Source organism: Schistocerca americana, chromosome 3 (genome assembly GCF_021461395.2).
Source record: "Schistocerca americana isolate TAMUIC-IGC-003095 chromosome 3, iqSchAmer2.1, whole genome shotgun sequence".
Taxonomy (NCBI): Eukaryota; Metazoa; Arthropoda; class Insecta; order Orthoptera; family Acrididae; genus Schistocerca; species Schistocerca americana.
This window is the reverse complement of record NC_060121.1, coordinates 525,127,993-525,152,911: the sequence shown is the minus strand read 5'-3', so window position 1 is coordinate 525,152,911 and position 24,919 is coordinate 525,127,993. Positions and strand designations below refer to the sequence as shown.

At 42.3% G+C, this 24,919-nt stretch overlaps 1 protein-coding gene and 1 pseudogene across 2 annotated transcripts in view; one reads left to right on the top strand and one right to left on the bottom strand.

The window, feature by feature from the left end:
- Positions 1-24,919, bottom strand: part of LOC124607308 (dynein axonemal assembly factor 11) — a 206,582-nt gene that overhangs the window by 153,883 nt on the left and 27,780 nt on the right. The window lies entirely within an intron of this gene.
- LOC124607829 lies at positions 18,061-18,178 on the top strand (annotated as a pseudogene).

Sequence of the window (24,919 nt, the reverse complement as noted above, 5' to 3'; positions counted from 1 at the left end):
CCAGCACAAATGTTGGAAAATTCTACTGAAGTGCTGAGGGATGTTCACAAATGGTCTCAGGAAAACAAAGTAACACTCAACATAAAGAAAACAAATACAATATGCTTTAGAATGAACAGAAAACAGAGTCCCTTAAATTTAAAACTAGATAACATCTCCATAGATGATGTACATACAACAAAATTCTTAGGGTTGCACGTTGACAGCCAAATGAAGTGGAATGAACATGCTATGAAACTCTTGAAAAAGATATCCACAACATGTTATACACTTAGAGTCCTTGTATCTGCATGTAGTAGTGAATGTTTGAGAACTGTATACTTTAGTTATGTTAATTCAGTAATCAGTTATGGTATTATTTTCTGGGGAAACAGTATTTAAAATGCAAAAGAGAGCAGTAAGAATTGTAACAAAAAGCAGTAAGTGGGCCCACTGCAGAGAACTTTTCAAAATGTTAGAAATTCTAACTGTTCCTTGTAAATTTATATTCCAAACCGTAGTGTACATCAAGAAAAATATAGAAAATTATAGCACAAATAGCAGTTTTCATAACTATAGTACAAGAACAAGTCATTGTCTTCACCTAGACAGGAAGAAAAAATATAAGACTCAAAATAGCTTCTTGTATGAAGGTGTAAAACTGTATAATAAACTGCCGCAGAAAATAAAAGCAGCAGATAACATGTACCGCTTTAGGAAAAATCTTAAATTGTTTTTGCAGAAACACTGCTTTTACACTATAAGTGAATTCCTTAGTACAAAATGATTGTAAATAGCTTTTGTTTCATAATATTTAGATAAGGAGCAAAAATGATTGTAAATAACTTATATGCCACAATGTTTAACTGCATGTAACAACAAACTGTATAAATATATTAATGTATGCAACTGACAACATCCATACATTTTAAAATGTCCATGGATGGCTAAATAAATAAATAAATCTAAAATGTGGTTTCCAAGCAATTTAAGCAAATTCAGGACATCACAGAAAATCCACACTCTTCTTGCTGAACCCATAGGGTCTGAAAAGTAGGTTTTAGTTGTGAAAACTCCTTTCAGACCTTTGAGTTCTTCTATCCCATATCACAAATTACTGCTGCAATTTGGATTCCAGCTGCTTCTGACTGCTTGACAATGTTTGGTGGCAACTCACTTGCCATGGAAATATCAAATTCAAAACATACAGGCTGTTTCCATGATGGCAACAAATCACAAACCATGACCACCATAACATTTTGGTTTGTTCCTAAAATAACATTATCTGAAGAATCACAGCACAAGTGACCATATATATTCATCTTATTAAAACATAAGACTCCTATTTTCTCTAGTGGTTTGAATGTTCCTAATGTTTCTGTCTTAGCTTTCATAACATCCAGAACTTCTTTCAGAATTCCAGGTCTGCACTTGAATTGTTTGGCCCATTTCTGAAGTGTTGACCTCAAGGAAAATGGCAGTTCTTTTTTCACAAGAAGTGTAAGCTTTGGGTGAGAAAGCTCTTAAGATGAGAACATTAGCAATATCTTTTGGACCACACTTCACACTCTTACTATTACTAAGTAAAGACTGAATCTGGCCTGATGTGAAACACTGAGATTAAAAGCTATTTACCTTATCTCTAATTTGTTGTTCTATTGTAGAAGAATCACATCTATTTACTTCCACAGCATATTTCAAACACTTGGCTTTCAGGACCTCATTACTTCTTTTTAAAGCGTAGTTTTCTTTCCTTATCAGTTGTATATCAGTTTTATAATCTGTCTGTTTTCTCAAGATAGTTCAAGAACTATCTCTGTGCTAGCAGCGATATCTAGTTCAAGAACTATCTCTGTGCTTATCAAGTGATAAAATTTAATTTTATAAACTAGACAGCACTCACTTTTGTACTCTTCTCTTTTCACATTGGCAATCTCTTCATGATGTTACCTATCAATAAAATAAATCTATTTTAAAATAGAATTATATAACAAATTAATGTGTGAATTATTCCAAATCCGATAATACACAGACATGTTTCTGAAGGGAATGAATATCTGTTAGTCACGTGTGCATTGTTCTTGCTGGTGCTTGTGACAACCTTGAATGTATCTCAATGCCAGTGTGGAATTTTTTGTGATGGCACAACATAACAATTTAATTTTCTTCTCAGAGGCAACCCCAGAAGCTCATTTTTTAAGTCTCATTCATAATCCTTGGGGAGCTAATGATTTGAACAAATACTTCATTATTCACATTAACAGGATCAGCTCTTTTACAGTCTCATACCCAATTGTGCTGTAGTTCTCTATCTTTCTTAAATCAATGATAAGTGACATCCACAGCAGTAATGTCATACAAGCTATCAGTTATGGGCTAGGTAAAAATATCTGCATTAATGTTGCAGACATCAAGTCTTACCTATCTGACAACTGAAAATTTTGCAAAAAGGTCTTGTTATGACAGAAACAAGGAATCTTACAGTATAACCTAATGGCATTCTTTAGGGGTCAGTCCAATGATCTTTCATGTGAACAGAGTAGTTTACATGCATCAGCTCTGTACCCAACAGCAGTGGGTATGGGAAAAGGGAAAAAGAAAGATTGGGGTCTCTTTTACAGCATTCTTCTGCAAAGGTCAGTACTTAAATGCAACTGCAATAAAGGAAATGGTGAGATTTCCACTGAATGATTTGCCAACCAAACAAATACACTGCCTGATAGAAAAAGTGAAAGACTCAAAAGGAGAGAAAGAAACACAATGAAACTTCACATGTTGAGAGGATATGTGATATTATGTGTACTGCAGAATCCTTGACAGCAAGGCTGGTGGGGGGGAAGTGGGAAGGCAGAGGAGGGAAAGGGGCAATCAGGGAGGTAAGTGCCTGCTTTTGGACCCTTCTCACAGTGCTTATGATGGAGCTTATGTGATAATTCCATTACACAAGCCTAAATGATAAAGATGGTTGTACCGTATGTGCAACCACAATGGACGGGTACCTGTGAGGAGGCCAGAAAACGTGGTTCCCAAAGAGAAGCAGAAGCCTTACTGTGCTGGTACTGTGAATGGCTGTATGCAAAAGGAAACTACAGCCCTTTTTTCTGAGGGCATGCAGCACTATTGCCCAGTTAAATGACAATAAATATCCTGAAAGTAAAATAGTCCACCATTGGTAACTTTGGTCTGAGACTCCTCAGAAGGATGTCATAATCAGAAAGAACAAAACTGGATGCTACAGGTCAAAGTGGTGAATGTTAAACCCTTTAATTGGCTAGGTAATCTAGAGAATTTAAGAGAGATGGATAGGCTGGAGTCAGATATAGTGAGAACTAGTGAAGCTTGGTGGCAGGATGAACAGAACTACTGATCAGGTGCATAAAGGGTTACAAATACAAAATCAATTGTGGGTAATGCAGGAGTAGGTCTAATAATGAATAAGGAAATACTAATGTGGGTTAAGCTACTACAAACAGCACATGAATGCATTACCACAGCCAAGACAGACACAAAGCCAATATTCTCCAGAGTAGTACAAGTTTATATGGCAACTATCTTGGCAGGTGACACAGAGATTTAAAGAATGTATGATGAGATAAAAGAAATTATTCAGGTAGTTATGGGAGCCACAGCCAAGACAGACACAAAGCCAACATTCCCACATTAGTACAAGTTTATGTAGCAACTATCTCTGCAGATTATGTAGAGATTGAAAGAATGTATGATGAGATAAAAGAAATTATTCAGGTAGTTAAGGGAGAGGAAAATTTAATTATGATGGGGTACTGGAATCTGATAGTAGGGAAAGGAAGAGAAGGAAAACCAGTAGGAGAATATGGAGTGGGGGAAAGAAAAGGCCTAGTAGAAATCCTTGGATACCGCAGGAGATTTCCGATTTAATTGATGACAGGGAAAAAAATACAAAAATGAAGCAAACAAAGGTGGTAAAAGGGAATACATACCCTTCTGAGAATAAAGGATGAAGTGTTACTCTTTGGTTAAATGGATAATTACACATCATTTATTATGTGTTGTGGGAAATAAGTAGAAGACAAATGGTTAGCTCTGAGAGATGAAGTAGTAACAGCAGCATAGGATCAAATAGGTAAAAAGAAAAGGCCTAGTAGAAATCCTTGGATACCGCAGGAGATTTCCGATTTAATTGATGACAGGGAAAAAAATACAAAAATGAAGCAAACAAAGGTGGTAAAAGGGAATACAATTGTTTAAGAAATTATGTTGACAGCAAGTGCAACGAGGTTAAGCAGAAACGGCTAGAGGACTAAGTGAGGCTATAGAAGCTTATACAAAAAGGGGAAGAATAGGTACTGCCTACAACCAAATAAAAGTAGCTTTTGGAGGAATGAGAAGCAGCTGTTTGAATATCAAGAGCTCAGGTGGCAAACCAGTATGAAGCAAAAAAGGGAAAGCTGAAAAATAGAAGATGGAAGGAATGAAAAGAAGGGCTGCACAAGGAAAATGAGCTTGAATGCAACATTACTGAAAGAGGAAGTAGATGAAGGTGAGATGGGAGACGTGATGCCTGCGAGGAGAATTTGGCAGAACATTGAAAGACCTAAGCCAAAAAATAAGGCCCTGGAGTAGACGTCATTCCCTCAGAGCAACGGATATCCTTGGCAGAACCAGCCGTGATAGAACTATTCCATCTGGTGTACAAGATGCACCAGACAAGCAAAATACCCTCAGACTTCAAGAAGAATGTAATAATTATAATTCCAATGAAACCATGTGCTGACAGAAGGAAATATTACCAAGTTATCAGTTTAAAAGATCATGGCTACAAAACACCGGCACAAATTAATAAAAGAAGACTGGAAACACTGTAGAAGCTGACCTTGTGTAAGATCAATTTGGGGCCTGCAGAAATTTAGGAACACATGAGGCAGTACTGACACTAAATTTAGCTTAGAAGATAGGTTGAATAAAGGTAAACTTATGTTCAGCATTTGTAAAGTTAGAGTATGCTATTAACAATGTTTGAAATTCTGAAGATAGCAGAGGTAAAATACTGAGAGCAAAAGGTTATTTACACCTTGTATGGAAATCAGACAGCAGTTGTAAGAGTATAAGGGTATGAGAGGAAAGCTATCGTTGAGAAGAGAATGTGGTAGGGTTGTAATCTATCGCTATGTTATTCAATCTGTACAGTAAGCAACAAGTAAAGGAAAAATTAACTGTTTCTTGAGAGGAGGATATAAGATAAACAACAACAAAAGCAAAATTAAATCACATGATGATGAAGGAATTAGATTAGGACATGAGACCTTAAAAGCAGTAGATCAGTTTTTCTATTTGGGCAGTAAAGTAACTGACAACGGCCACAGTAGAGACGATATAAAACACAGGTGGGCTGCATCCAGCCTGTGATTGATTTCAATGTGGCCTGCAGAAGAATTTCAGGCTAACATAAAATAAATAAATGCTAAAAAATGTGAGCTTTGATGCATAATATGTTGGCATGGTGTTTCGAGTTAGTGGTGCCATTGACATTGGCATGTTACCCTGTAAACATTAATGTCAATTATGCTATACTTTTGACTTTAGGTGCTAGGAATGCTGCTGCGTCACATAATCAGCACCCTGCAAGCTTAATTAACTATGTCAATCAGGCCCACAAGTCACCAAAGGTCAATCAGGCCCACAAGTCACCAAAGGTTGGACCATGCCTGATATAAAATGTAGAGTGGCAATGACAAGAAAAGCATTTCTGAAGAAGAAATATTCGTTAATGTCAAATATAAACTTAAGTGCCACAAAGCCTTTTTGAAGATATTTGTTTGGAGTGTAGACTTGTGTTGATGTGAAACATGTATGGTAACCAGTTCAGATAAGAAAAGAATAGGACCTTTCAAATTGTGGTGCTATTGAAGAATGCTGAAGATTAGTTGGGAAGATAGTGTTTTAACTAATGAGAAGGTACTGAACATATTTGTGGAGAAAAGAAATTTATGGTACAAACTGACTTAAAGAAGGGATTGTTTGATAGGACACAATCTGAGATATTAACGAAATGTCAACTTTGTATTGGAGGGAGGTGTGTGTGTGTGTGTTTGTGGTTGTGATGGTAGGGGATTGGGGCGGGGGGGGGGGGGGGGGGGGGGGGGGGACTGTAGAGGGAGAGCAGGACTGAAGACCACAACAACATCCCTGTATACTGTTTCACCCTGGTATTTGTATGATTAGATTGATTCCAATTGTCATTCTCTGAAACTGTAGTCAAAGAAAGATGCATTTTTTAAGATGTACAAGTTTAAATTTCTGATCACTTAATGCCAATTCCCAATCTTTGCACCAATTTAAAATTTTAACCATATTTCACTGGATATTTGTGCAGATTTCTTCAGACAGTATTTCATTACAGATAACTGCATCATCTGCAAAAAGTCTGAGATTAGCATTAATATTATCTTCCAGATCATTAATTTATAACATATAGTAGTGGTGTTGTTGACAGTAGTAGTAGTCTTATTAATTTGTGGATAATTCTTACAGTGATATTGCACATGTCATAATATTACAGTTTAAGAACAAAACATTCACTGCCTGACAAGAAAAGTTAAGCACCCAGAAGATGATAAGATGTCAATATACCTTCTTAGATGTAAACACCATTAGCAGATACATAAATAATAAGAGTTACAATTCCATGTGACAAGCAGAACAGCTTCCGGTGTTTTAATGTTGTTTGGGTTGTGGGAATGTGGGGGTAGACATACTTGTCATCAAAATTCTGCTTGAACACATCTGAGCACCACAGGAGAAGATCACCACATTGTGCACCAAGCACACTGTAACCCCTTCACATCCACACCTGCCACCCAAGAACAAGTAATGAAGTCCCTGCAAACATTTTGTGTCATCGTGCACCACTGGTCAGAGACTAGCAGCAGCCGGACTAGGGAATTACCATTTCATCCATTGACATCTCAACAAATGAGGATGTGTTTGGAATTCTGCTGTGCTGAGGACGCACGACTGCTGACGACTTGCACCACATAGTGTTCAACAACGAATCGTGATACTGCACTTCCTCAGATGACCACCATCAACGAATATGTGGAGACAGGTCCCATCCTTCCAATGTTTTGGAGAGACACAGTGGTGTTACTCCTGGTGTCATGGTGTGAGAAGCCTTCAGGTATGATTTCGGACACGGCTGGTAGTTACTGAGGGAACTCTGATAACACAACAGTATGTCATGGACATCCTATGTCCCCATGTGTTTACCTCTCATGCAACAGTATCATGGTGCCATTATTCAACAGTACAATGCTTGTTCATACACAGCGTGTGTGATGCTGGGTTACTCCTGCGGCTAGCAAAATCCCCAGATCTGTCCCTAATAGAATGCGTGTAGGATCAGCCCAGACGTCAACTTTGTCGCCCTGCCAGTATATAGGATATCAAGGACCAGCTACAACAGACATGCGTCAGCTTGTCTCAGGTGAGGCCACAACAGCTTTATGACAGACTTCCCAATTAAATCAGTGCATGCATCATAGCCAGAGGGGTTGGGGTGGGGGCAACATCATACTGGTAAGTGGCATCATGCTGCCAAATTCTTTGTAAATTTGACTCGATTTTGTAATCACTGAAACAACATTGTACGCCCTCTCAACCCATGTAGTTTTCCCTTCCCCTTCTGGGTGCTTCACTTATTTTGTTTGGCATTGTACATTTCATATATTGGTATTTATATACAGGCTGAGTCTGGCAAGGATGTGGCAGTTAGTTGGCTACAGCCTTATTGTAGGAACCATCCCAGCACTTACATGAAGTAACTTATGGAAACCACGACAAATTAAATCAAAATTTCTCTGCAATAGCTGAAGAACATTCATTCACGAAGTTTGCTAGCTGGAGTGCATCATATATTACTTAATCCCCATGCCGGATGTATGTTTCATGCTATCTTTAATTTTGTTTTTAGTTTCTTTGAAAAATATTCATTTTTGACTTCCAATAAGAGTTTATTCACAGTGTTGCAAGAATATTTATGGAAATAATTTAATTTCTCATCTACTATATGTCCTTGGTAAATTTCTTCCCATTGTGCATCCAATAAATTCTCTCTGAAGAATATGACAGAATCACCATCTATGATACTGCGAAATTGCACTTTTCTCATCTTATTGATGGGAATTCCCAGTTGCCACCATTTAACCATCATGGTTATATATAGGGCTAACCTGTGTTTCATGAAAGACAATGGGTATGGAAATGAATTATAAATTACTGCTGAGCTATGTCCTTCTGTTACTTATTTATTTTTATTTATTATCATTAACCAACAAATTCTGAAACAGACAATCTTGCATATCAAGTTATACCATCTTACTGCTAGAAATATGTTTTTTAACTATCAAATGTGGTATACCCATGGTCTAGGGGTAGCGTCTCTGACTGGTAATGGAAACGTCCTTAGTCCTGGGTTCAAGCCTTCCCACTGCTTTAATTTTAAATAAAAATCATCAGCAATGGTGGCTGAAGACATAAGATGTCGCCATCATTCTGCCACAGGCCTTGTCAAAAGAGGTTGGAGGAATGAACAGAGGTTAATGGCACTCTCTTTTCCTTGGGATGAAAACTGCCCCTAAAAAGCGGAAGAATCAGCAATGATCAATGGCACGAGAATGCAGGAGGCAATGGAAGCCACTGAATTAAAGACACATACTGTGTATCCATGGGTCATGTGGCCTCTAATCAAACGAAAAAGTGTCAGATGATCTCGCCACTGGCGAAAGATTCCAGATTAGTCCCCCATTTGGATCTCCAGGAGGGGACTGCCAAGGGGAAGGTGCCCAAGAAAAATCAACTGACTAACCAATGAAAGGGTAATATTATATGAGTTGGGGCATAGAATGTCAGAAGTTTGAATGTGGTAGGAAAGCTAGAAAATGTGAAAAGGGAAATTCAGAGGCTCAATCTAGACATAGTGGGGATCAGAGAAGTGAAATGGAAGGAAGACAATGACTTCTGGTCAAACAAGTATAGAGTAATACCCACAGCAGCAGAAAATGGTATAATGGGAGTAGGATTTGTTATGAATAGTAAGGTAGGCAGAGAGTGAGTTACTGTGAACGGTTCAGTGACAGGGTTGTTCTCATCAGAATCAACAGCAAACCTACACCAACGACAGTAGTTCATTATACATGCCAATGTTGCAAGCAGAAGATGAAGAGATACTGAAAGTATATGAGGATGCTGAATGGGTAATTCAGTAGGTAAAGGGAGATGAAAATCTAATAGTTGTGGAGGACTGGAATGCAGTTGTAGGGGAGGGAGCAGAAGAGGAAAGGGTTACAGGAGAATACAGGCTTGGTAGTAGGAATGAGAGAAGAGTAAAACTAATTAAGTTCTGCAACAAATATCAGTTAGTAATAGTGAATACTCTTTCCAAGAATCACAAGAGGAGGAGGTATACCTGGAAAGACTGGGAGATACGGGAAGATTCCAGTTATATTACATTATGGTCAGGCAGAGATTCCAAAATCAGATATTGGATTGTAAGGCATACCAAGGAACATTTGTATACTCTACTCAAAAGTTAGTAATGATGAAGAGTAGGTTGAAGTTTAACAGACTAGTCAGGAAGAATCAATGCACAAAGAACTCAGATACAAAAGTACAAAGGAATGAAGAGATATGCTTGAAGTTCTCTGAGGCTGTAGATGCTGGGATAATGAATAGTTCAGTAGGCAGTTCAGTTGAAGAGGTTGGACATCTCTAAATAGGGAAATCATGGAAGCTGGGATGAAAAATGTAGATACAAGGAAGGTAATAACTGCAAAGAAGCTTTGGATAACAGAAGAAATACTTCAGTTGATCAATGACAAAAAAAAGTACAAAAATATGCAGGGAAATTCAGAAATATGTCACTTAGGAACAAAATAAATAGGAAGTGCAGGGAAACAAAGACGAAATGATTACACAAAAAAGTTAAGAAATCTAAAAACAAATGGTTGTCAAATCATCTGATTCAGCGTACAGGAAAGTCAAAACAATCTTCTGTGAAATTAATGGCAAAGACAGTAAAACTAAAAGTGCTTTGGGAATTCCACTGTTAAATGTAGAGGAGGGAGCAGATAAAGGGAAAGAGTATATTGACTGATAACATGATAGAAGATGAAACAGGAGTCAATAGGGAAGAGACAAGGGATCCCGTATCAGAATCAGAATTTAAAAGATCTTTGGATGACTTAAGATCAAATAAGGCAGAAGGGATAGATAACATTCCATCAGAATTTCTAAAATCATGGGGGGAAGTGGCAACAAAAGACTATCCCTGTTTGTGTTAAAGTGTATGAGACTGACGAAATACCAATAGACTTCCGGAAAAACATTATCCATACAGCTTCAAAGACAGCAAGATCTGATAACTGTGAAACTTATCACACAATCAGCTCAACAACTCTTGCATCCAAGAATAATATGCAGAAGAATGGAAAAGAAAACTGAGGATATGTTAGATGACAAGCAGTTTGGCACTAGGAAAGGTAAAGACACCAGAGAGGCAGTTCTGATCTTGTGGGTAACAATGGAAGCAAGACTGAAGAAAAATCAAGACACCTTCATAGGATTTGTCGAACAGAAAAAGTATTCAACAATGTAAAATGTCGCAAATGTTTGAAATTCTGAGAAAAATACAGGTAAGCTACAGGGAAAGATGGATATGCAACATGCACAAGAATCAAATGAGAAGAGTAAGAGTGGAAAACCAAAAATAAAGTGCTCAGATTAACAAGTGTGTGAGACAGGGGTACAGTCTTTCACCCCTTCCATTCAATCTATATATTGAAGAAGCAATGACAGAAATAAAAGAAAGGTTAAGGAGTGGGATTAAAATTCACCACTGATGCCATTGCTATCCTCAGTGAACATGTGGAAAAATTACAGGATCTGTTGAATGGAATGAACAGTACAATGAGTACAGAATATGGACTGAGAGTAGTTCAAAAAAAGGTGGAAGTCAAGAAGCGTAGCAGAAATGAGAACAGAGAAACTGAACATCAGAATTGGGAACGACAATGTAGATGAAGTTAAGGAATTCTGCTAGCTAGACTACAAAATAACCCATGATGGATGGAGCAAGGAGGACATAAAAAGTAGACGGGCACTGGCAAAAAGGGCATTTCAGCCAAGAGAAGTCAACTAGTATCAAACACAGGCCTTAATTTGAGGAAGAAATTTCAGAGAATGTATGTTTGGAGCACAGCATTGTATGGTAGTGAAGCATGGACTGTGGAAAAACTGATACACAAGAGGATCAAAGCTTTTGAGATGTGACGCTGCAAAAGAATGTTGAAAATTAAGTAGACTGATAAGGTACGGAACAAGGAGGTTCTCCGTAGAATCAGTGAAGAAGGAATATACGGAAAACAATGACAAGAAGAAGGGACAGGATTACAGGACATCTGTTAAGACATCAGGGAATAACTTCTATGGTACCAGAGGGAGCTATAAAGGGTAGAAACTACATCTACGTCTACATGTACACTCTGTAAAAATCACTGTGAGATGTATGGCGGAGGGTACGTCCCACTGTATGAATTATTAGGCTTTCTTCCTCTTACATTCTCGTATGGAACACAGGAAGAATGACTTTTTGAACACCTATGTGCATGCAGTAATTATTCTGATCTTATCCTTAAGATCCCTGTGTGAGCAATATGTAGAGGATTGTAGTACATGCCTAGAGCAGTCATTTAAAACTGGTTCTTGAAACTTAGTTACTAGATTTTCTTGGGATAGTTTATGTCTATCTTCAAGAGTCTTCCAGTTCAATTCCTTCAGTATCTCTGTGACGCTCTCCCATGGATCAAACAAACCTATGACTATTCATGCTGCCCTTCTCTGTATACATCCAATATCTGCTGTCGTTCTGTTTGGAATGGGTTCCACACATTTGAGTAATATTCTAGAACAGGTCGCACAGGTAATCAGTAAGCAATCTCATTTGTAGACTGATTGCACTTCCCCAGTATTTTACCAATAAACCAAGATCTACCACCTGCTTTACCCAAGACTGGGCCTATGTGATCATTCCATTTCATACCCCTTCAAAGTGTTACACCCAGGTATTTGTATGAGTTGTCCAATTCCAATACTGACTCATTGATATTATAGTCATAGGATACTATATTCTTTTGTTCTGTGAAGTGAATAATTTTTCATTTATGAACATTTAAAGCATGTTGCCAATCTTTGCACCACTTTGAAATCTTATCAAGAACTGACTGAATATTTAGGCAGCTTCTTTCAGTCAGTACTTCATCATAGATAACTGCATCATCTGCAAAACAGTCTGAGATTTCTATTAATATTGCCTGCAAGGCCATTAATATACAAAATGAACAGCAAGGATCCCATCACACTGCTTTGGCCACCCACTTCCTACATCGTAGAGCCTACTGCATTGGCATCCCACTTCACGTCCAACCAACACGGAATGCCTGCATCACAGGGTGTACAATCACCAGGAAAACCTACATCGTTTGTGCAGTCAACACAAATATTTAATGGCGGCCACAACATAAACACAACACCATGTCTCCACCAATGGCTGCCAGGGAACATTACCGATTCGCTGAGCCTGCAGAACAGCTTCACCAGAGGTCGCAGCTATCCCAGGAACTACTTTGATAATCCAGGCATGTTATCGCAAATAGTTCCAGCAGAGACATCCACCAAATGTGCTTTACAGGGCAGCACACTGCCAGAAAATGGCAATTCGATGCAATGCTTGGAAGTATACAGAGCTGCCATCCCAGCAGCCATGGCCAGACATCTCTTCTATCTGGCCGATCTCTTGCAGATGGACTCGGTATAGTCGACGAACATCTTGACATTGTAGAATTGTTTTATTGTGATCTCTCCCCATGAAGAGTTGCTTCTTTTCTATTGTTATTATTCTATATTTGTAATGGTCTGCAGTTGGGATCAAGTCTGTTGTTCTTTTGGTGATTGTATTATTGTTTCGTTTTGGTGAGTTCAATAAATTGTTTTCGGAATTGTCTTTTCTGCATTTCTACTCTCCTAGTGCAGATACTTCAGCGGTGATGAGGTGGTTTAAGAGTTTCCCACATTTGGTCGGTTGTTGTCTGCTATGGCAGATGTTATTTCAGGTATTGATGAACCCTCAGTGTGAGTCATAATGCTATTGAAAAGTGTGCAACAAACGAACGAGCTCACTATTCAGCATTTACAGGTGATATCCACCCCCTCCCCCTTTGGGGTGCCTATGTAGGGGTCCCACCCAGTTTCCCAGCTTCTGGGGTTCCACGCCACGCCCCCTGCGTTCCCCAAGTTCGACAAATCCGTTGAGCCTTGGGGCAACTATGTGGGTTGTCTGAAGCAACACTTTATGGCTCATGATGTCACTAGTGACGTTCAGTGTTGTACATTTTTTCACGCCTATATGGGCCCAGAAGTTTATCACCTTCTGCAACAGTTGCATCCCGAAGCAGAACCTCATGCTCTCTCCTATGAGGCATAGACTTCTAGTCTCTTGGATTATTTTGACTCTCAGGTCCATGTGGCGGCGACATGTCACAAGTATTTTTGTTGTCAGAAGCTTCCCAAGCAGTCATACAGAGAATGGATTGCTATGCTGCAAAGTCTCTCCCATGACTGTCGGTTTTTCTGTGGCAACCCCCACCGCAAGCAGTCTTATGGTTTGGCACTCATTTTTGATATGATTCTTGTCCATGTTCCTTACAGACTGATCTTCTGAAGGTGAAAGGTCCCTCTTTAGGCACCTGTTTATCCATTATCCACACTCATGAGCAGTTCTTTCATTCTGTTTCCATGCTGCAGTCCCTGGCTCAGGTCTTTGCCACCTGCCCCCGTGATGCCGGTTCACATCACCAGAGCCGCCGCAGCAGCGCCAGGGTCCCCCTCTTGAGGCCGCACCCGCCCTCCAGGACCAGGGTGCCAGTCCCCACCTGCGCCAACGGCGGAGCAGCAGCAGCAGCGACATGGTTGCCATCCTGTCGCCAATGCTTTGTCACACATCAGAGGCAAGATTGCCACTTCTGGAGGGTGACCTATTCAGCCTGCGGGAAGCAGGCTCACAAAGCCGAGGTCTTTCGGGTGTCATAGTTAATGGCCGTGTATCGCACTACTTTGGACACCTCCGATGCTGTCATGGATGAGACAGACCCGCTGCCCCCAAATTTCCTTCATGGGGTCAGTTTTTCCGCACAAGATGGCTGTGATCACTCTGACTGTGCAGTAGGACGGCACTTCTCTCCCTTTTCAAGTTGATACAGGGTGTTCCACCACTGTCATCAATGTGGATTCCCACTGTCAGTTGGGTTCACCGCTGCTTCATCTGTTCCATACTTCCCTGAAGAGCTACAGCAATGATATCATCTGCCTAGAGGGATGGTTCTTGGCTTGGGTCCAGTATCTCACTCACGGTGTCACAGCCTGGGTTTTGGTCCTCGCTGCCCCCAAGGCCACCAACTCATTGGGAATGAATCATTTTCCCTTACTGGGCCTGGAGATACATGTCTCGGGCCTGGCCGTTCAGTCATTGTCGGCAGACAATCACTTGCAGCAGCTTCCGGATGACTGCCCAGACATGTTTTCTGCCACACTTCTGGGGGTCTCCAGGTTTGCAGCCCATATCGAACTCCTCCCCTCAGTGGTCCCGAAGTTCCACAAGGCTCACTCGATACCGTTCGCCCTTTGTGACAAACTACGGCAGGAGCTTCGTCGCCCCGGACTTGACCCAGAACCTCCGGCACCTCTTGCATGTTCTTCAGGGTGCCAGCTTATGTTTGTAACAAGGAAAAATGTCTTTTTTTGTTCCTCGGATTACCTACCTCGGCCGTGTTTTGAGCGCCAACGGCATTCGACCGATGCTCCAATATGTTGAGGCTATTCAGCAGCTGCCACACCTGAAGGGCATCTCCCAGCTCAAGCCAGTCCTCGGTAAACTCAATTACCACTGCCATTTTATTCCACACGCCGCGGCTCTGGCAGAACCCCTTCACCGCCTCCTCCATAAAAATGTTACCTGGGACTGGTCGTCGGCTTGTGACAGGGCATTCCACTGTCTGAAGTCTCCTCTCCTGATGCCGGTTTGCTTTGTCCCTTATGATTCCACCAAGCCTCTCACCTTGGCTGCCGGTGCATCAGACTACGGTGAGGGGGCCGTCTTGTCTCACATCATCGACGGAGTCGAGTGCCCGGTGGCCTTCATCTCCTAAATGCTATCCCCAGCTCAGCGTAACTACAGCCAAATTGAGAAGGAGGCCTTGGCCATCATCTTTGGGTTTAAGAAATTCCACGATTTCATCTATGGCCATCGCTTTGCCTTATACACTGATCACAAGCCTCTGGTCTCATTGTTCAGCGCTTTGTCCACCATCCCCATGAGGACTGCTCGCCGCCTCCAGTGTTGGGCATTGTTCCTCATGGAATGAGGACATCCATTTTTGGGCCACAGCTCTCCATGGCAATGTAGATCTTCTCTCCTCTCTCCTGGTGGGCGCTGACCCTGGGTTCAATGCTGACCCAACTGCCTGTTTCCACTTGGATGACGCCACTGCCGAGGCAGTCGCTGATTTGCCGCTGGATGCCAAGCTAGTCGCATGTTGCATAGCTGATGACTCGACCCTCCAGGTGCTGATGCACCACGTTTAGCATGGGTGGCCATCAGACCGTCGTCAGCTGCCGCAGTCAGAGGTCTGGGACTAATGGCACTGCTGCCAGGACCTGTCTGTCAGAGACTGCCACCAGGACCTGTCTGTTAGAAATGGGGTCCTCCTCAGCTTGGGTGATAATGATCGTTGGTAGGTTGTGCTGCCGCCCTCCCTCCACCAGTGGGCCTTGGAGCTCCTTCACATTTGTCATTGGGGGATTGTCCTGACGAAACAGCTTGCCCACCAGCATGTCTACTGGAGGGGGATGGATGCCACCATCACCCAGATGGTGGTCTCATGTCTCTCTTGTCAACGGCACCAGTCAGTGCCCCCTCGACGCCTGTTCCTGTGGCCTCCTGCTCCTTCTCCTTGGTCCACGTGAAGTTTGCTCTTGGAAATCCCTGGCCCATTCACTCAGCTCCTCCTGGCTTATCCTTGTGGACGATGGCAGTGGATTTCCTTATGTCTCCCAAATGTCCTCCACGACGCCCGCCCGTATCACCCAAGCTCTTTCCTGTATCTTTGTCACTGAGGGCCTTCTGGAGAAGTTGGTGATCAACAACAGCCCTCAATTTACATCTGCTTAATTAACCTCTTTCTGCACCACCCTGGGCATCCAGTTAATTCATACTGCTCCCTTTCATCCTGCATCTAACGGATTAGCCAAACAGTTTGTCCGTACATTCAAAATCCAGATGTCGAAATTGTGTCCCCAACATTCCCTGGATGGCGGCACCCTTACCCTCTTTCTTTACTACTATGTCCACTGTTTAGGATGGGCCTTCTCCAGCTGAAAAACTTCAAGGCCACCCTGATCAGTCCCCCTTGTCTCTCCGTTTTCATCTCCTCCCCACCCAGCTCTTCTGCATTTGGCAGGGCGCCATTTTTCTCTGCAGGATCTGGTCTGGGTGATGGTGTTCACCTGGAATCATCCTCGGTGGGTCCCCACTAGGGTCTTTTTGCTCATCGGCCATGCTATGGCAGCAGTAACCCTTGACGAGAGCACGGTGTGCCAGAAGCACGCCATCCAGCTTTGCCCCAATGTGGTCCGCAGCCGGCTCCTCTGTTGTCTCCATGGCTGTTGGCCCTCGGGGATGATGGTGCTCCTCTCCCTGCCTGACTGCCATCTTCACCACCACTACTGGTCACACCCCAGGTGGACCCTCCAGCAGAGGTCCATATGCCCATGGAGGTGGATCCTGCACGTACGACTACCTCCAGTCTCCTGTCGCAGGTGGACCCGGGGTCCGACATCGAGATGAGCCTTCCACTCGCCCTGGAAGAGGTGGGGAGGTGGGGGGGGGGGGGGGGGGAGGTCTGCTGTGGCCGCCCACTTCATATATTGTAGTGCATACTGCATCGGCATCCCACTTCAAGTCCAACCAACACAGGATGCCTGCATCACAGGGCGTATGTTCACCAAGAAAACCTACATCATCTGTGTTGTCAACACAAATATTTACCGAGGGCCACAACATAAACAACGGCATTCAGGGACCACTACCCATTTGCAAAGCCTGCAGAACACCTTCACCAGAGTTTGAAGCTAGCCCACGAACTACTTTGATATGCCAGGCATGTGATTGCAAATAGTTCCAGCAGGTACATCCGCCAAATTGACTTTTTAGGGTGGCACAATGCCGGCAAAGGGCAGTTTGACTCATGCTTGGAAGTGTACAGAGCTGCCACCCTGGCAGCCATGGAAGGATGCCTCTTCTAGCTGGCCACTCTCTTGCAGGTGGACTTGGTATAACCGACAAATATCTTGACATTGTAGAATTGTTTTATTGTGATCTCTCCCCATGAAGAGTCAGGTCTTTTCTATTATTATTTGTTATTTTATATTTGTGACGATCCGCAATTGGGATTGAGTCTGTTGTTCTATTCATGATTGTATTTTTGTTTTGGTGAGTCCAATAAATTGTTTCGGATTTGAGTTTTCTGCATTGCTATTCTGCTACCGCAGATACTTCGCACACTTCCCTGGGGAACACCTGAAGTTACTTCTACATCTGAAGATGACTCCATCCAAGATAACACACTGCATCATTCCTACCAAAAAGTCCTTAATCCAATCACAAATTTCGCTTGATACAACATATGATTATGCTTTTGACAATAAGTTTACATTTAGTATTGAATCAAATGCTTTTTGGAAATCAAGAAATACTGCATCTACCTAACTGCCTTGATCCAAAGCTTTCAGTACATCATGTGAGAAAAGTGCTAGTTGGGTTTCACATGATCGATGTTTTAAGATTCCATGTTGGCTGACATGGAGGAGGTCATTCTGATCAGGATACCTCATTATGTTTGAGCTCAGAAAATGTTCTATGATTCTAGAACAAATTGATGTCAATGATATTGGACAGAAATATTGTGAATAATTTATACTACCCTTCTTGTAACAGAAGCCAATGGCTTTGCCGCAGTGATAACACCTGTTCCCGTCAGATCACTGAAGTTAAGCACTGTTGGGCTAGGCTAGCACTTGGATGGGTGACCATCCGGTCTGCCGAGTGCTGTTGGCAAGTGGGGTGCACTCAGCCCTTGTGAGGCAAACTGAGGAGCTATTTGACTGAGAAGTAGTGGCTTGGATATCGGAAACTGACATACGGCCAGGAGAGCAGTGTGCTGACCACATGCCCATCCGTATCCGACTCCAGTGACGTCTGTGGGCTGAGGATGAGAAGGCGGCCAGTCAGTACCTTTGGGCCTTCATGGCCTGTTCGGGAGGAGTCTTGTACACAGGTGTGACCTGTGCTTTTTTCCAAGAACTGAGCATGGTAGTTTGTTCAAGGGACCTATGATAGATTACAGTTAGAAGAGGGGCTAACTCATCCAAACATTCTGTATAGAATCAGATAAGGCCCTGGAGCTTTGTTCAGTTTTGACAGTTTCAGCTGTTTCTCAACACCACTGACACCAATACTTATTTGATTCATCTTCTCAGGGGTACAATGGTTTAATGGGAGCAATTCTCCTGTGTTTTCCTTTGTAGAGGAACATCTGAGAATGGGGTTAAGTGTTTCAGCTTTTGCTTTGCTGCCCTCAATATCAGTCCCTCTCTCATGCGCTAGGGACTGGACACAACCTTTGGTACCACTAACAGCCTTTACAGATGACCAGAATTTCTTTGGGTTTTGTGAAAGATCATTTCACGGTATTTATAGCAGTCATTGAAGGCATCATGCATTGCTCTCTTGACAACCAAATGCTTTTCATTCAGCGTCTCTCTATCTATAGCCCTATGCTTTGTTTTACACCTATTATGCAGTAATCAATTTTTCTTTAGAAGTTTCTTTATGTCCCTCTCATTACGAAATGTTCTAGTGCATGCATCCAGTGTATGGTCAATTGTTCTTTTAAACATGAGCCATAGTTCCTCTACATGCTCCTGCACTATGCTGAAAGTTTCAAGTTCCTTGTCGAGAAATGACAGTACTGATTTTTTATCTAGTTTACTGAATATATATATCTTTCTGCTTATTTTAGTTGTCCTCTGTACTTTGGTAATCATTGTTGCCACAACTGTGTCATGGCCTTTGATACCAGTTTCGATATGGACATCCTCAAAGGAGTCGGGTCTATTTGTTGCCATTAGATCCAATATATTTCCATCATGAGTGGTGTTCCTAACTATCTGTTCTAGGTAGGTTTCAGAGAAGGCATTTAGTAATGTTTCACAGGGTGTCTTATCAGCCCACCACTAACAACACTGTAATTTTCCCAATTAATCATTGGATGATTTTAGTCTCCACCAATGATTATAGAATGATTGGGGAACTTACGTACAAACTGTAGAGGAAGGCAGAGATTTAAATACATCCACAAAATAACTGAGTACATAAGTTGCAATTCCTGCTCTGAGATGAAAATATGTCACAGGAGAAGAATTTGTGTCAGGCAGCATCAAACCAGTCATAAGACTGAAAACAATCTTGCACAGAATCGTGAATTCTATGTCTACGTTATTTCTATTTCTGGTTACTTGGGAATGGATAGTTATTCTGCTACGTAACCTTCTTCTTCTTCTTCTTCTTTTTCTTTTTGTAAAGAACACATATTTTAACATAAAGGGAAGATACGGTCAAGATATTTAGTTCTTTAAAGTGCTTCTGAGATGGTTCTTGGCGTGTAGTTCCTGTAATTTGTCTTAAATACTACTCCCACATGAGTACTGTTTGAGGACCAGGAGAGTTGCCCCACAGTTTTATTACACATTAAAGATGTGACTGAAAGAAGGCATAATAAGAAGACAGTAGTAGTTGTTTGTTAACTAATGTTTAAGTCTTATTTAGTACTCTCTCTAATTGCTTACTAAAGCACAAAATACTGGGTGTTGGGGGCCTGTACACTGTCAAAACCTCTGTCTTATGTTTTCCAAGTCTTTTACTAAAATACAGCACCCAAAGAGCTGTTAAATGCAGGACACATTAAGGCCTAAGGTCTGGGACTTCATTCCATTTTTTATATTTCTAACCACTCCCCCGTTCTTTAGTCTATGCCCACAGTAATTTGATAATAACATGTATCCCTCTAGGTATGACTGTTATCTTTCATGCGGTCCAAACTGCAGTTTTCTATATCTCCACTGACTGTTGCAGCTATGTCTGTAGTTACTCAGCAGTTCTCTAGTTCAAAAATATTTCCCCTAAAGGAGGCCTAGTGAGAATGGAATGAAATGATCAAATGGCATTGATGTCTGGGAGTCACCACCTGGGGAAGTTCAGCCACAAAGTTGCAAGTCTTTCCATTGATGCTACATTGGGTGACTTGCATCTCAAAGACATTGAAATGATGATGAGGACAACACAACACCCAGTCCATGAGAGGAGAAAATCTCCAATCCAGCCGGGAATCGAATCAGGGCCAACTGCATGGCAGTCAGATACAATGACCACTCAGTTAAGGAAGTGGATGCCTAGTGAAAAGATTGAAAATCATAGGTATAGGAAAAAAACATGTACTGGTTGCACTGAATGGTTCTGGAAATTAGTTGTGTGAGTAACCACTCACTGGAAACTCTACATATTGACCATATTATATGTTGTGCAGCATCCATGTGTTATCGCCCAACACTGCTGAATGACTCCTGTGGCTCTGCTTCACACTTTCTTGACAGAACTCTTCATGAAGTGCTGGTCTTTTGCACAAAAATGAGTCTTCATATTACTGAGGGAACATTCCTTGAGCTGTGCCTGATGTCATCCTCAATTACGTATGCAAGCTTACATGTGAAAATGTTCCTGAGACCCAGAATAATCACTACAAGAGTTTATTTACCCAGAGATTTCACCAGAGAATCTAAACCACAGCTTACACCAGTGAACCCCACATTTTGCTTAAAAATACTAGATGGTATTCACTATGCAGTGAGCAGCTACATAATTCTGTAAATAAAACATGTTTGGATAATGCAATTAGTGAAATATTATGACAAGGACAGATTACCACTCACCACAGAGAGGACACATTGAGTCACAGACAGGCAGAATGAAAATGCTACTTAACATTTTAGCTTCTGACCAAAATGCTTTTTTTGGAAGCAGAAAGCACAGTCACATTCACACAAGCACAATTTACACACACATAACCACTGTCTCTGGCCTCTGTGGTCTCATTGTGAACTACAGATGTGTCTGATGTGAGCAGCAATCTTGGGTGGGTGATAGGGGTAAGGTGTGGGCCAGGGGAGGGGGAGGGATACCAGTATAGGAGTGGGGGAAGGTATTGTGCTGTCTGTAAGAGTGTGCAGGGGTGTAGTGGAGGCAGGATAGGGCTGCTAGATACAGAACCATGAGGCTGTGCATGGGGAACAAGAAGGGGGGGGGGGGGGAGGGGGGAGTGATGGAGGAAGGAGGGAGAAGAGGAGTTGAATGGGGAGCAGAAAACAGGGATGTCACAAGGAGAGAAAAGGACAAGACCTGTGCTGGCAGAATAGAAGGCATGTTGGGTGCTGGAATGGGAACAGGGAAGCAGATGGAGGACTGGCGCTAACGAAGGGGCTGGGGATGTGGGATACAGGAATGAACAATATGTTGTAGGGAGTTCCCACTTGTGTAGTTCAAAAAAGCTAGTGTTGGTAGGAAGGATCCAGATGGCGCAGTCTGTGAAGCAGTCATTTAAGTGAAACACAAAGTGCTGGGCAGCATATTCAGCAGCTGAGTGGTCCAGATGCCTCTTGGCCACTGTTATGTCAGTGGTCATTCATGTGGACAGACAGATTGTTACTTGTCATGCCCACATAGAAAGCAGCATAGTAGCTGCAGCTTAGTTTGTAGATCACATGGTTGTTTTCTCTGGTAGCCATGTCTTTAATGGGATGGGACATGCATGTGACCAGGCTGGAGTAGGTGGTGGTGGGAGCATGTATGGGACAGGTCTTGCATCCAGGTCTATTGCAGGGAAATGGGCCATGGGGCAAAGGTTAGGAGCTGGATGGAGCAGGGATGGACAAGGACACAGCATAGGTTCAGGTTCAGTGGGCATCGGAGTACCACTGTGGGAGGGATGGAGACAACAGTGAGCAGGACATTCCACAGTTGAGAGCATGATGAGAGGTAGTTGAAACTCTCATGGAGAATGTGATTCAGTTGCTCCAGCCATGGGCAGTACTGAGATGCAAGATGAGTGCTGCTTTGTGGCTGGGTGGTGGGTATGTGGGAGGTGGTAGAGGACTGGAGAGGCAAGGCATGCGAGACGTTTCTGGAGAATGTTGGAAGGTACCTTTGCTCTGTGAAGGCCTCAGTGAGACTCTTCGCATATTTGGAGGACTCCTCATCATTACAGATATGATGATCATGGTTGGTTAGGCAGTGTGGAAGGGACTTCTTGGTATGGAACGTGGCAGCTGTTGAAGCGGTGATATTGTTGGTGGTTGGTAAGTTTGATGTGGATGGAAGTACTAATGCAGCCATCCTTGAGGTGGAGGTCAACATCCAGGAATGTGACTTGTTGAGTTGAGGAGGATCAGGTGAAGCAAATGAGGAAGCAGGTGTTGAGGTTCTGGAGAAATGTGAATAGGGTGTCCACACCCTTAGTCAAGATCATGATGATGTCATCAATGAAATTGAAGCAAGTGAGGGGTTTGGTATTCTGAGTGGTTAGGAAGGATTGCTCTAGATGATCCATGAATAGTTTGCCACAGCTGGTGCCGTGCACATGCCAATTGCTTTACCATGGATTTGTTTGTACATGAAGCCATCAAAGGAGAAGTGATTGTGAATAAGACTGTAGCTGGTCATTGCGACCAGCAAGAAGGTTGTAGATTCGGTGTCAGTCAGGCATCGGAAGAAGTAGTGTTCAATAGTGGCAAGGCCATGGGTATTGGGTATGTCAGTATAGAGGAAGATGGCAGCAACAGCGACGAGCAGGGCATTGTGTGATAAAGGAACAGGATCTGTGGAAGATTTGGTGGAGGAAATGGTTGGAGTCTTTTATATAGGAGTGTAGGTTATGGGTAATGGGCTGAAGCTGTTGGTCCATGAGGGGCACAGTAACCAGCTGGAGATAGTGGCCATTTACGTGTGAACTGTGCTTGTATGAATGTGGGTGTGCTTTCAATTTCTGAAGAAGGCCTCTTGCCCAAAACCTAAATTGTTTAGTAAATTTTCCAGTTTGCCCGTATGTGACTTAATGGCTCCTTTATGTTATGAGCAGCAATCTACCCTTGTCATAATATTTTAGTTATTCTACCCTGGACTTTCCATTGTTTGATTTTGCCTAACGGCTTTTCTTCCATCTCCCAACCCAATGCTGCTTCCCATAGTTACTATTCTCTATCACATATTTTACTCAGTGTTGATTCTTTTCATTCAATGCCCATCCCTTTCTTTCTATTTTTTCCTGTGTTTTACTATTGCCTTACAAACTGCACACCCTCTGATTTCTGAATCAAGGTGTATCATTGGTCTTATTGCACAAAACATGACCACATGAACATGTGGATTGTTGTGGCATCTCGTGTCCCATACTGTCCTGTTATTTATTCGTTTCTTTGATCTCACTGTGTTTCCACATTAACTTCAGTTAGTTTTTGTCTGTCACTATTGGCCCTAGTCCCTCAGGCTACACACATTTCCCCCATACTTTATCCATTTCAGCCTTGGCAATTTTTTTTCCATGTATTTTTACACATTTTTTGCCCTCCACTATGGACCATTGCTACTTCCATCTGTGCCTATACTTAGCCAGAACCCTTTGCCACATACAGTTTTTGTGTTGTTGCCTAGCTCCAGGAATCACCTCACTTCCCCCCCCCCCCCCCCCACTCCCCACCCCCACTCCTCACCAAATGGTCTTCCAATTAAATTACCCAGCTCTGGCTGCAAATCCTCCTTCCACAAATACTTCCATCCGTTCAAATTCCTTCAGTCCATAGCCCTCACCAACTAGTCCTGCAAAATAAATCAGGTGCAAAACTCCACGCAAAACATCCTCTCCATCTGCAAAATTCTCCTGAGCTGCAATCCTAAATTTCACAGTCCCATCTCCTAGATTGAAACTCTTGCCCTTCTGGAACTACAGCACCATGCACAATACCATCTCAAAAAACTCCCCAACTCATTCACCTCCTACACCCCCTTGGACTACCACTATCCACCACCTCCACAACAGCCTCCAAACCTCCCCCACATCACCTCATAGCTGACGGACACTGACCTGTGGACCTACTGCATTTACTTCACCCTCATGAGCTCCCTCAAACCACCATACAGAAACCAGAACATAAACAGACCTGAAACACAGCCATGAACTTGTCCTCCAAACGCCTCAGTCCCACATAAGTATCAGTCCTTTCCAAAGGCTTCACCTTTCGCTCAACTTCTAAATTCAATCTTGCTGTACTTGTTAAATCCTCCTCTCTTTCCCCAAGGCCTCACAATGGAAACACCTTTGCACCACCAACCCGTCTAAAACAAATATTGAACCCTGCCTGACTCCATTAACTCCTCCATCCAACCATAATCCCCCTCACTGCCCCCAAGTCACCTTCCAATAGCTTTCCAGAATTTCCTAATCTCTAACATTATCTCATCATCATTTCTCAAGTACTTTAACATGGAAACCACCCTTATATCTGCAGAAAGAAGTGCACTCCACCATCTAAAACTTATTCTGACCTCTTAATCCTACCTAACGACAAAGGCTCCAACACTGTGATTACAAACTGCAGTGACTGCCTGGCGGAGGGACTCCACCAGCTGTCAGGTTTATCCTCCTAAAAACCCTGCAACAGTGGCCCGATTCCAAAAATCCAGCAGCATCTC